General features: G+C 42.1%; 1 pseudogene across 1 annotated transcript; it reads left to right on the forward strand.

Annotated features, from left to right (window-relative positions):
• The first annotated feature begins 994 nt into the window (after positions 1 to 994).
• On the forward strand, positions 995 to 2,816 carry LOC308631815 (coiled-coil domain-containing protein 120-like; annotated as a pseudogene). The gene has a single exon. The product of its transcript is annotated as a coiled-coil domain-containing protein 120-like (transcript).
• The last annotated feature ends 11,182 nt before the right edge of the window (positions 2,817 to 13,998 follow it).

A 13,998-nucleotide genomic window follows, 5' to 3' on the forward strand; every position in this document is an offset into this window, starting at 1 on the left:
ATTTTTATGTGTTAATTTCTGTCAGTTTTCCTGTCATGTTATTCACATAGAAATGTCACATATTGAAAGAAATTTGGTAAATGCAGAATAACATTTCCAGAGAATACTGCAACATCCTAAATACTAAAATTAATTTCCCATTTTTTTTCTGATTTTGCTTATAAATATTTTAGTGCTGAAAATTTAAGTAAAGAATCTTCCATAACTGAAATTCTAAAATTTACGAAGACATTGACTTAAGCATGCCATTGCTTTTAAGAGAATACTTTCTTTCACTGTTATGTCTATTTAATTTTGAGTGTTAGTGCAATACTATAAATTGGAATTTTATCTGGCTCCTAAAAGTCATCTTGACTATCAAATATTCATTATTTCTAGCATTATAATTCAATAACAAATTAATTAGATGTCCACGGATTGAACTTTCTTGCAGAACATTATATTTATCAGAAAAGTATTTGATAAACAACTAAACGAGCTCTATCCACTCTTCACTAGTTCTGGGATATTAAAAATTTTAAAAAGGTGGCACTTCGTCTCCGCCGCTGCAGTGGTCTGGCGCTCCACTCCGGTTTCCCTCAGGCTTGAGTGCTCAGCGGCGGAGATGGTGGTGCTGCTGAGAGCGGATGCACTGAGTTAAAGGTGGGGGTCGGGGGTCCGCAGCCCGCGGAGGGGCCAGTACACCTCTCCCATCCTCAGCACGCTCCGCATCTTGCCTCCACGGATAACAGTCGCGGGGCCCAATGCGGCTCACCAGAAGAGCGCGGAAGGGGACTAGCAGGGCTCAGCAAGGGAGCCGGCGCCCACTATTCCTGCTGGCCTACACGGACCCCGCCTACGCCACGGTGCAAGGACCCTAGGTAAGACTCCTGGCTGTGGCTCATGGGCCTCTGAGTAAGTTGACTTACAGACTTACACCTGTAAGTCTGCCCAGCTTCCCACTTGCTGTGTTCCCACTCAATGGGAAGAGAACCAATGCCTTGTCCACCATCAGCCACGGCCTCCTGACAGCACCAGGATGGAAGTCAAAGGTCAGCTGATCAGCTCTCCTAACTTCACTGCTCCAGCAGCCCTTTCGGTGAGGCTGCCCCCCTGGTGGATTCAGAGCGTCTGAGGGGGAGGGGGAGGCGCTGCTTGACCGGCAGCGAGTCCTGCAAGAGGCCCTGAGCCTGAAATTTCAGGATCTCCGAAAAGTGTGTCTCCAGGAGGCGGAGCTTACTGGCCAGCTGCGCACTTAGTGCCCACTGAAACTTGGTGAACGGCCCCAGTTGGTGCGCGGTGGACCCGGGCAGCCCGTGCCTACCCTCCACTGCATCCCAACCCAGAGCACCACTCCTTGAGCCCTGTTGAGGAGCTGGAACCGGAGGTGTAGGTGCTACAGCAGATCCGCAGCCGCTGTCCTAAGCTTGGCCCCAGCCCCTGAGCTATGTGGTGAACAGCTGCGACGCTGGCGCCAATTATAGGCGGATACACTGAGGAGGCTGCCCGTGTTGGAGGAGCAGTGGGGGGGGCGTCCGGGCCCGCCTTGGTCTCCCAGTTCTCCCTCCGCAGCCACTGCCGCTGTCTGCAAGAGCACCCAGGGAGTCTGCCTGGGTACACGCCTAGCTCAGCTCAGCCAAGAAGATGAAGTTCTGCACTCTGAGAGCAGCTCCCTCTCAGAGTCTGGGGCCAGCCATGATAATGAGGAACCCCGTGGCTGCTTCTCTCTGGCAAAGCACCCTTCGCCACCAAAGGCTTGCGACCAGCTGCAAGCAGTATCTGGGGGGAACCCTGAGCGGCAAGCCCCGTGGAAACCACCTCCATTAGATCTTTATGGGGATCTGAAGAGCAGGAGGAACTCTATGACCAGCATCATCAGCCCCACACGCTCGCTGCCTCGGAGTGCCTCCAAAGTTTTGAGGGGCGAAGTGTGCCTTCCACTTGGGGCGCTGGCCCTCAGCTCTGCAAGCCCGAAGGCCTCCATTCTCAACAGCGGTCTAGCAGCCAGGACTCGCAGATGGGCTTCCCCTGGGCGCGCCCTGCTTCAGATCGCGCCTCCCTCTTTGCAGCTCTCACTGGCTGCAGCAACAGCTTTGAGGCCCTGCTGATGGACTGGAATGCTGCTGGGGGAGCTGGCTCTCTGCCTGCTCCTCTGGCTCCCCCTGCCACTGGCCCACCAGTCTGACAGAGCAATGAGGTGCTGTATGAGCGCCCCCAACCACCCCTGCCTTCTCCTCTCGCACCGCAGGGTCCTCAGACCCTCCCCTGGTCGCCAGGCCTAGCTCAGCTGCTCCTGCTTCCCGTGGAAGCCCCCCCCCTCCCACCTGTATGTGGGGACTTCCCCTTGGACTATTCCTTGGACCGGGGCAGGCTGGGGGGAGCCGCTACCTGCAGCTGAGGTCCCAGGACCACACCCCCCCCCCCCGTGGGCTCCTCCTCGCCATGCTCCCTGGCCCACCACCCATGTATGCAGCTGACAGCAGCAGCCCCCTCCTCGGCAGCAAGAACCCCCACACCCTTGCCACCCATACCAAGCCCTGTGGCCTGCCCCTGGAGGCTGCTGAGGGTCCAGAGGTGCACCAGAACCCTCTGCTATGGATGTCCCTATCCACCAGTATCACCCTGACTGGTGAGCGCAGTGGCCACAAGAACCTTGCCCTGGAAGGACTGGGCCTATGCTCCCTTATGGGGGCCCACTACACTCATCCTTCCTCCATGCCTGCTGCTATTAAGTGGGCCACATGCCTTACAGGGCCCCCAGCCAGGCTCCAGTCTGGCACTCCGGGAGTTTCAATGCACCCCCTGTGTCCAGCAGGTATGGGGAGTGCTTTTACTGATGATTAGGGGACTCTTGAAGCAATTGGTGAAGATATTCAGGGCAGGGATCAGCTAGTTATGATAGTTAATGACTGGGACCACAAGGAAACTAGCTGCAGTGTTGGCACAGGTCATTTCCAGGTGTGACCTGCATTAGTCCTTGGGGTCCTGGTAGAAGGGGATCTTGGACACTGGTAGTAGTTCCTTACCATGTCATAGAAGGAGTGCAGGTTGGCTGGAAATGAGCCTTGAAGCCAGGGTACTTGGAGGAAGGGACATCATATGCCCTCACCTTTCTCTTCCTGCTTTTCTGTGCTTGCCTCGTTAATGAGACTCTTTTTCTCTTTCTGTGTCATGTCTGTCTTTTCGTCTCTCTTTTCTGTCTTCCAGATTCTTGCTGTCCCCTTCTAAAGATACTACCAGACTTCCTGTACCTGCCCCCAGCTAAAGGCTCCTTTAAGTGATCTGCACTATCTTCCAGTTCTGACCCCCAGGCCCCACAGACACTGGTCTTACCCCTTCTGATTTGAACCTTGTTGGTCTGGGCATGGCTCCAGTCCTGGGAGCACACAGCTGACCTTGCTGAGCCCTGGGATGTGGTTGCTCTCAGTGCTCGGTTGGGCGCCAACCTGATCTTCCAAGGTCCCTGGCTCCCCAAGGACCCAGGAATGTGTCTGCTACCTTGCTTCTCTCACAATGGGGAATGGGGGACTTCAGCCAGCTTCAAGGAGAGTGAATGATGCAATAGGGATTCCAATCCCCTTCCTCCATTTCTGTTTACAGTTGTGATTTTAGTATTCACTGTCTTTGCCCAATACTAGGCATTTTATAAAAGGGAAACTGTGAGCTCATCCTAGTTGGGTTCATTCCTGTCCCCCTGCCCAACCTGTTCTATTCAGGTCCACCCCCTTCCACAATGGACCATATAGGGTTTTAGGACCCTTTTGGTGGGTAGTCAGGAGACTCTGTTGTGAATAGAAATCCCTGCCACCCCTCAAACCAGGGCAGTTTGGATTTCTGCCCACATTTGGAAGGATTAAATTCTGGGTGGGATACTCTATCCCTCTCTGTGCTGATCATCCCCAATCAGGAGGCCCTGTAGGAGGCTAACAAGGGGCAGAGCCATTGGGTATGCTGCATCCTAGGATGTTTTGGTGCTTGAACCTGGTATCTGGTAGATGCCAGTCCAATCCTGAGGTGACCTCTGGGCACGGCCACAGGCCTCGTCACATCCTCCTTGGCTTTCCTTCCATTCACTACTTTTTAAACAACACAAGCTGTGTTTTCTATGATACCTGTCTGTGACTTTCTGAGCCGGGGGTTCCCCTACCCCTTTTACCTAGTGTTAAAACTTTTCTTTTTGTACCAGTGGATCTGGGACCAAGACACTACCCATACTGGAAGGAGATTTCTATAATAAATGTGTATACTGAAAAAAAGAAAAAAGAAAGAAAAGAAAAAAGGGGGGGGGTACTGGGCTGGGATTGTGGCTCAGCTACAGAGCACTTGCGTAGCACATGTGAGGCGCTGGGTTCGATCCTCAGCACCATATAAAAATAAATATATATATAAAATAAAGGTATTGTGTTCAACTACAACTAAACAAAATATTTTTTAAAAAAGAGGGGGATACTTAAAATGCTTCTCTAAAATATATCTTTATTTTTGTTTATTTGTTTTTATGTGGTGCTGAGGATCGAACCCAGGGTCTCATGTGTGAGAGGTGAGTGCTCTACCGCTGAGCCACAACCCCAGCCCCTAAAATGCTATTTTTAATGTTTTTCATAGCCCTGAATTTCAAGATTTGAGAATTATTTTGACATTGAGGATTGTTTTTTCTGAAGCAAATTAAATATTTCCAGCTGGTGTCTTTTGATTTTTACCTCCATTTATGACTAAAAGAGAGCAATTATACATTTTATTGTTTTTTTCTGTGATGAAAGGGTGATGTTTGAGTTACTTGTGAAAACATGTTGTGCTCAGCTTACTGTCTGTCTGCATCACAGATGCACATGTGGCAGATAAAGAGCCTGATGCACTAAATGCTTTGTCTTTGGTTTTATCAAGACAAAAACCCAGTGCCACCTTGATTCTGAGAAAAAAGTGAGATTACAGAGAAAACTGAGTGAAGCCATCTTTTTCCCCAAAGGGGTAGAAAGTATATAAATATATGTGTTTATATATATTTAAATATATATATATATATATATATATTTAAATATAAAAATATTTAAGTATAAAATATAAATATATTTAAGTGTATATTTAAATATGAACATATATTTAAATAAGCAAACATTTCTCATTTTATCAAGTGAAACCAGATAGGCTTCACACACTCAAGCCAAAAAATTAAAGGATTTGATTTTGTAATAATTTAACACCTTTGATCCAAAACAATGTGCTCTCTCTTTCAAAACAATTTCTTCTAAAGACCATGTATGATGACATGTATTCTGCCTGGTCTCATAACTCATTTTCTACATACAGATAGCAATTATACTTTAAAGACTTGCATTGGTAAACATAATTATGCAATAAAATATGAACTTTTTCCAAGTTTGTTTCCAGTTTCAATAATCTGACATTGTCATTTTCAAGTCTGTAAGGGCTTTGAAGGGGACTCTATGATTCTTTTTCATATCATTTTCTGAACACATTTTGATCAGGCTATGACCAGGTTGTCACAGATGCATGATTTCCTTCTTCTAACTCCGACTGGAGCATTAGTTTATTCTACATGTATAACCACTGAAATAATCTAACTTTGTGAGTGACATTTGCATACTCAATCTCCTTGTTAGACAGAGGAGGAAATACAAGTCAGGTTGTCTAAGGGATTTACCCAAGATGATTATATAACTTCACAAGTGTGTAAATTTCCTAACGTGGCTGCACCATATTGCCATGATCGTAGTGACTTAAAACAAATTTCTTATATTACAGTTTTAGTGTTCAGAATCCTGGAGCCAGTTTTCTGACCTTCAATCAAGATGTCCACAAGGCTGCCTTCCTTCTGGAGGCTCCAGGGAAGAAGCTGTTTCTCACCCTTTTCAGAGTCCACCTGCTTTTCTTGGCTTATGACCAGATCTTCCACCTAAAAAGGAAGTCACTACACCCTTTGCATCTGTCATCACTTCTCTTCTTTCTGACATGTTTCTGTCTTATAAGGACTCTTGTGATCACATTGAACCACCCTGGATAATTCACTATTTTTGTTCTACCTTAAGATTCTTAACTTGCTGTGTAAAGTCCCTTTTACCAGAGTCACAGGTTCCAGACATAGCACACAGACATCTTTGGGGAATACATTATTCTCTCTAACAGGTAATTTTGCCATGTGGGCATTTTTCTTCATTTAATAATATTACAGGTTATACTTTATCACTGCATCAGCAAAAAGACAAATATAACTCAGGCCTGATTTATTACAATATATTCATCATTATGACAGCTTCATTTTTCTTCTGATTTAGAAAGAAAGAAAAATTATACCATTTCATTGACTAGTGTACCTACTGGATAGGTAGGCCCTGGAGGACTAAGATAAAGGGACTCAGATGTTTGAATTTTCTCTTCTTATTCTTTCACTCACTTCCATAAGCCTCTTTGTAAGTGTCAGAGCTAAACTGTGTAGGTAATTACATGCTACTTTGGAATGATCTCCACATGTGGCTCCTTTCGATATGATTAAGAGTCCACTCAGTTTTGTTGATCCTGTTGCTGGGGAGCTATACAGACAACAGCTTGCTGCCTGACACTCAGGAATAACACCATCATATCAACACAATTCTGTCTTCATGAACAAGTACTTTTCCCTGAGAGTTTCACAAATCATGCCTCCAGCCTCCATGCTCTTTTGAGTGGTCCAGCTATGTAAGATCCAGAGAGAAATTCATATATCCTCTGAGGTAAAGATCTACCTGCATCCTTTCTTCACACTGCTGCTACTTTCTCTAGCCCATGAAATTGAATGACATTATGGAACTATGTGGCACATTGTGATAGTGACTGTTGGCCAATGTCCTCCCAAGTGAAGGGTCAGCCAGAGGACCCCAGGCCACAGCTATACAACATGCTCAGAGTTCCATGTCTCAGCAACCTACCTTCACACAAGGAGCTATCTGCATCATGTGATGAGACTGTCTTTCTCATGGATACACATAATAGAGTGTAGAATATTTTTTGGGATGTCTGAAACACTGTCTTGAGCCAGTTTTGAGGTCCTGGCCAGAGGCTTGTCCATTTCCCTTCCTGAGCACACAACTTAGTCCATAACCAACCTCCTCCCTTTCTGAGCTCTCATACTCTGGGCTATTATTTCCCTCATCACCCCAGGGTCAGGTAACAGACCACTAGGGACAGCCCTTGTGCCCCAGAGCCCACTGGCATTATTCAAACTTGTCCTAAATCAGCTTCCTCTCCTTCATCTGTTCCTTCCCATAGAAACCACATAAAGGAGCTTGGCCACAGTTCCCCTCCCTTCCTCTGCATGGACACCTCACCCTAGGGGTCTCCTGAGTGGCCCTTGGTGAGGCATGGCCCTCACCAAGTATGCCTCAATGGCAATTCTAGTCTTGAACCATTTGTTGTCCCACACTGCCACAGTCATAAGATTTGTAATACACAGATAGGTCTTTACAAACAAGACACACTGAAACCTGGCACTGAATCAACTGAATAGTCCAAAGAGCTCACTGAAACCATAAGCCTATGAGAGTCCAGGAATACAGCAATAGAATTGTTGAGCTAAAATACAGAAACTGTCATATAAACAGTGAGGCATTTAGAATGCAAACACAAAATAAGATTATTTATATAAAGAGTTAATGAATGAGAGCTGGTTCCTATTCTGTCCTATAGGAATACAAATGCTCACTTATTCCATATTAGTTACATATGAAAAGCTTTGTAAATACTATCTCATTTAATCCTCATTATAGGCACACAGGTTTAGAGGTCTTATATTTTTATTACAGTTTTAGAAATTGAAGCTCAAGAAAATTAACTGTCTAAAGTAACAAAGTAGTAAGACACATAGACATATTTTCAATTGTATTCTGCCTGATTCTTGTCATATCTATAATGCAAAATAATGTTTCTGGACTTTCACAAATATTTTTTGAAAAAGATTCAAAAGAAATACAGAAATTGAAAAGTTTGCTTAAAAGAGAATAAATTGGAAAATGTACTGGTTTTTTTTAGTGAGGTAGGTGGGCAGGAAGAACTCTCAGCATTTTTAGAGTCATGTCAAGGGCTATGAAGTTAGTATGTTGTGTTAGTTACTTAAAATTCAGGCAAAAATGAAGCCTCTCAAGTGCAAGGGGGAGGTGGCACCTTGATCTCAGTTTTGTCCATGCTACTTTCAACCAACTAATTTTGACCTTGCCAACTTTACTTTTAGGATGTCATGGTGAAGATAGGTGTCTCATAACAGTGATTGTAGTTTACTTATAGCAAATCCCCATTTCCTCAAAAAAATTAATATACATCAGATTTTATGAAAATGTGGATGCCAAATTTGAGGACTGAAAAGGAGTGAGACATCTCTGTTACTGAGGCTGGCTAATGTAGAGAAGAGTTAGTCAATGGCCTTTAGAGAGTTTATATTTTCATAATTTCAAATTGAAAACTAGCTAATAGGACTCTCTTCTTTGAAGGTACACTCACATTCATACCCAATTCAATTTAAGGAGGCATTTGTCTGGTGAAAATTTAAAATGCATAAATTATAGTGGTGCACTGAAAAATAAATCAGAGAGATAAAAAGCTCCAACTCTCCAATTTTTCAGGAGAGTCAGCCTCTGACTCCACTTCAAGTTGTGCATAACATTTTTTTTTCATCTAACAACATCTTTGTTTTAAATTTTTACTTTCTCTCTCTAAGGAATGACTTTTGCACCACTGATTCTCCCTTTAATTCCATATCCATATGGGTGAAACAAACTTACAAATGTCTTACTCATTAGGAAAAATGTCTTTTAGAAGTCTGTATGTCTGACTTTCTAATAAGATAATGATTGTTCTTTAGTTTGGCAGTCCCGTTTGAAATAAAATTTTAAATGACTTGATCAAGTGATCACAAATGTATATATCATTATGTTGAATAATTGTTTGCATGCTGCTTTTAAGATTTTTTTGTTATTTATTTTTGACAAAGTCTCCTTCTAAGAATATTAAGGCATTAGATATTTTTGAGGTCCTGGCCAAAAATACTTCTAAGAAGCATTATATATTAAGGTATTAATAATTTGACAAAGAATACTTCTAAAAAGCATTATATATTAAGGTATTAATTATTTTTGAATACCACTTAAGGCAAGCTAGAAGTCTCTATATGGAGTTGTTAATCTGTTCTTGAGCACTCTTGGCTACTATCACTTTAAATTCTTTAAGTATTGCTTCTGCTTTAATAGTTGTCTTCTTTCCTATTGCAACTCCAGACACATATCTTTAAAAATGTTGGGCATTTCCTGCATGTCTCTTATGATTTTGTTTTTTTCTTTCTTTATATTCTCTGTGTTTCATTTAAGATATTTTTATTCATCTGCCTTCTTTTTCTATAATCCAGTAAAATCTGATATTAAACTCATCTACTGTTATAGTTTTTTATGTTTTTTTTATTTCTAGAGTATCCATTTGATTTGTATAAATTCTAGTACTCATAAAAATCTTCTATTTCTTCACTTCTTCTTAAACCTATAGATCAGTTGTTTTAAAGTCCTTCTATATCACAGTCCATAGCTGGCTCCTCTTTGACTGTTTCTACTGCTGCGTTTTGTCTTGGTTATCAGTTATGTTGTCTCAACATAAGCATGACCAACAGAGATGGAAAGGTGGGGAAATACCCTTTGTGATATTTATATGTCAAAAAGATGGCTCCAAAGATCCCCAGGAAGACTCCTGGATAAAAAAACTGGCAAGAGTTTCATTCAGCTTTTTAAAAGATTTATATACTTGTCACAGCAGCAGAAAGAGCTTTTATAATGTCAAGCTTTCTAAAGGGAAGTTTAAGATACAAAGTTCTCTTTCCATATGGCACAAAGGACATATTGAAATTTACTTTTCTAAAATTTTAGATTGGTATTTACAATTATTCTAAGAAAAATTGCATTTGGTTGGGGCTGGGGTTTCAGTTTTAGCGGGTTTTACTAATGTTCTGTCCACCTCTAGTTCACCTGTGTTCCTGAGGTTCATTTCCATCAGGAGGATGTCCCTAAATGGTGGCTGAAGATCCACATCTTTTTTCAATAAGTTCTGAGACCACCAGTCAACAGCTTCAAAATCACATGGATGTTTCCAGTGGAAGACGAGTTATGTGTCTGAAACCCTTAAAGTTTCCACAATTGTCACTTCTCTTTCAGACAGGTGTCCCTTCTGCCACCCAGGGGTCTTCTGCCAAATGCAGCAGGTATTCTCAGGCCTCAAAGCAAGGACAGATCCTTAGTGTCATATCACACCTCCCTTCAGGGCTCTCATTTCAGGTACCTGCCACAGTAGGTCATCACTGCCTAAAATTCTGAGACTCCTGAGATCTAACTCAGACTTTGAGAAGATTTTGCCTCAGGTCATTTACTTTCTGTGCAAAATTTCCTGAGGAAAACGCATATTAATAAGAAAAATATATTCATGATACCTGTCAAAATGGTAAGGCAGCTGGGCATGGTGGCTCAGGCCTGTAATCCCAATGAAGCCAGAATTAGACAGTCAGTGTAGATAGGTAAACTGAGTCAGGTCGGGTAAAGGAGGCCAATTTTGAGTGAGTCTGGGAAGTTGGAGACTGTCCTCTGAGGGATCTTACCAAGAACCTGCCCCCACCCCTCCAACCTGTTGCCAAGGTAACCTATCCCAGGAATTTCCCCTCTCTACAGGGAGCTATAAGGTTGTTAATGTGTCTCTGGCTACTCCATCCTGCCCTTTCCCCTTCAGCCCACCTGTTTCCCACCTTTTTTTTTTTTAAAGAGAGAGTGAGAGAGAGAATTTTTAATATTTATTTTTTAGTTCTCGGTGGACACAACATCTTTGTTGGTATGTGGTGCTGAGGATCGAACCCGGGCCGCACACACGCCAGGCGAGCACGCTACTGCTTGAGCCACATCCCCAGCCCCCCCCCACCTTTTTTTTTAATTATTTTTTTTAAAATACATGACAGCAGAATGCATTACAATTCTTATTATACATATAGAGCACAATTTTTCATATATTTGTATATAAAGTGTGTTCACGCCAATTCATGTCTTTATACATGTACTCTTTTTTGCATTACAATTCTTATTACACATATATACCACAATTTTTCATATCTCTGTTTGTATATGAAGCATGTTGACACCCAATTCATGTCTTCATACATGTACTTTGGATAATGATGTCCATCACATTCCACCATCCTTGCTAATTCCCTGCCTCCTCCCTTCCCCTCACACTCCTCTTCCCCATATAGAATTCATGCTCTCCCACCGAGCATTCCTGGGCCTAATCACTTATGCAGGAAGGAGAAAGATAAGGGGGGAAAGGCAGGGGAGCAAAGGAAGCCTAGGACATATAAAAAGGGCAGAACACCTCATTTCTTGAAATACCGTGATACCAGCTATGGCCCCCCTTCTCCCTGGGGGGGGGGGACATTAACACTTCAATTTCCCCAAGTGCTGCTCTGCTTTCCTGGATTCCATTCTTAATAATGGCCTCCATTTTATTTATGTTACTCCAAATTAGACCCCATTTACCTAACTACACTAACTACCTATCTGTAAATCTGGCTTCATTGACATGGAAAACATTTTCTAGTTGCTGGCAGGGTGCCCCCATGCTGTGCTGAGATATGCTTGGGGGCAGAAGGGTCCTCTCAGATTGTTTGATAAGGCTTCAGCTTTAATTTCTAACAGGGAACTTGTCTTCTGGTCACAAAATACAGTGATCCATATTTCTCCAGTAATCTGTAACTATTAGTTTTTCAAAAAAAGAAAAAGAAAAAAAAAGTTCTTTTTTTTTTTACCTTTTTTTATGGATATACGTTCTTTTTTTTTTATTGGCTGTTCACAACATTACACAGCTCTTGACATATCATATTTCATACATTAGATTCAAGTGGGTTATGAACTCCAAATTTTTACCCCAAATGCAGATTGCAGAATCACTTCGGTTACACATCCACAATTTTACATGATGCCCTATTAGTAACTGTTGTATTCTGCTACCTTTCCTATCCTCTACTATCCCCCCTCCCCTCCCCTCCCATCTTCTCTCTCTACCCCATCTACTGTAATTTATTACTCTCATTGTTTATTTTCCCATTCCCCTCACAACCTCTTATATGTAATTTTGTATAGCAATGAGGGTCTCCCTTCATTTCCATGCAATTTCCCTTTTCTCTCCCTTTCCCTCCCACCTCATGTCTCTGTTTAATGTTAATCTTTTCTTCCTGCTCTTCCTAATCATGGAATTTGCAGGGAAATGGATGGCACTAGAGCAGATTATGCTTAGTGAAGCTAGCCAATCCCTAAAAAACAAATACCAAATGTCTTCTTTGATATAATGAGAGCAACTAAAAAAAGTTCTTTCCTTTTGCTCAAAGTGCCCTCTATCTTTAAAAGAGGTAGTTTCTATCTACTTTCATTTCCATCCTGGACACAGGGACATCAATTCACAAATCTCTGTGACATTGTACACCTCACAACTTTCCAGCCAAATATTTTTATTGTTTATAAATAAATTGTTTACAGATTCCTTATGAGATGTGAAAAACGGAAAAAAAAAAAGATTTCTTTTCCCAGCAAGCAGGAGGAATTCTATAATGTAATAATAACATCCTGTTATTTTTGTTATGTTTGTGATACTATTTTGCAATAAAAAGTTTGCAGCATGGTTTAAAATAGCTTAAAAATTTTTATATTTATTTAACAAGTTATAATCACCTATACAGATTAAATGAAGAGTAGACTGCAAGAAATACACACTGTGAAGTACAAAGATTTAAAACAACTTTGATACGTCAGAGGTCACTTTAGAGACGAATAATTCCTCCATTATTAATTTATCCATTCACTCATACAAGGAATTAATCAGTCCTTCATTAAACCTTAATGACCACTGATTGTTTCCATCTTGTTGGAGAAAATGATTACTAGCCATTTGCATGTGACTTTGGAAGACAACAGACATTCTCTAGAGTAACTAGAAAATTAGAAATCAGCTCATCCAAATGGGAGAAATTAGGATGGTAATGATACCGCTGTTGACCGGTGACGAGTCCTTGCTTCCCCGATGTTGAAGAATAACACCAAAGAAGCCGAGGCAAGGTCAGAGTAGAAATTAGAAGTTTATATTAAAGGACAGAAGAAAAGACTTCTCCCAGAGGAAGAAGGGGACCCAAGAGGTGGAATCCGTGGAAGTGCGGTTGTTTCCCCTTCTTATAGTTTTGGTGATGGAATGTAGGTTGGAAGGCACGAGGGGTGGGACACTTCTTTGTGATGGGCTATCTTTAAGTTTGCTGGGGGCTGTTCATTAACACTTCTTTGAGGTGGATTTTGGCCCAGGGCCTTTTTGGGACTTCATTAACATTCCATGAGTTGTCCTGTGTTTTCCCTGAGTCATTCCCAGCATGGCCTCCATTTTAGATTTCACTCGGTATTAGACCCAATTTACCTAACTACACTGACTACTTAACTTTAAATCTGGCTTCAGTAAGAGGAAAATATGAGACTCATAAGTCCAACTGTTTCTATTACCGTATGAACAAACATGATGTGGGACCAAATAGAGTTAATCTGCTTTGTGTATCATAACTTTTGATTATTAAACTACAGTTTAGTTGAAAGTAAACAGCATAAATAACAGAGATTGGGATAAATAACACCAAGAGCTTGTTGTCTACTCTGCAGACACATTTGTATGCTGTGAAGTATGAAAAAATTATGAGTCTTTGTAGTAAGAAAAATCGTCAAATCTCCAGCTAACAGAAAGAGAAAACCATGTTTGCTTTCATTATGTAAAACCAGAGCAGGTGGGAGTCCCAGCAGTTATGTAAAACCAGAGCAGGTGGGAGCCCCAGCAGTTCCCTGGTTAGGACAAGTCTAGCTAGCAGTGGGGTGCTAATGAACTAATTGTTGTTTCACCACAACAAACAGAATGAATTGTGGAAAAGCAAGGTGGGCTGTGACTCAACAAGGTGCAATCATCAGTCATTTGCTTACATTTTTATTC

Source organism: Spermophilus citellus (assembly GCF_964194105.1).
Source record: "Spermophilus citellus genome assembly, chromosome: 12".
In the NCBI taxonomy this organism is placed as follows: Eukaryota; Metazoa; Chordata; class Mammalia; order Rodentia; family Sciuridae; genus Spermophilus; species Spermophilus citellus.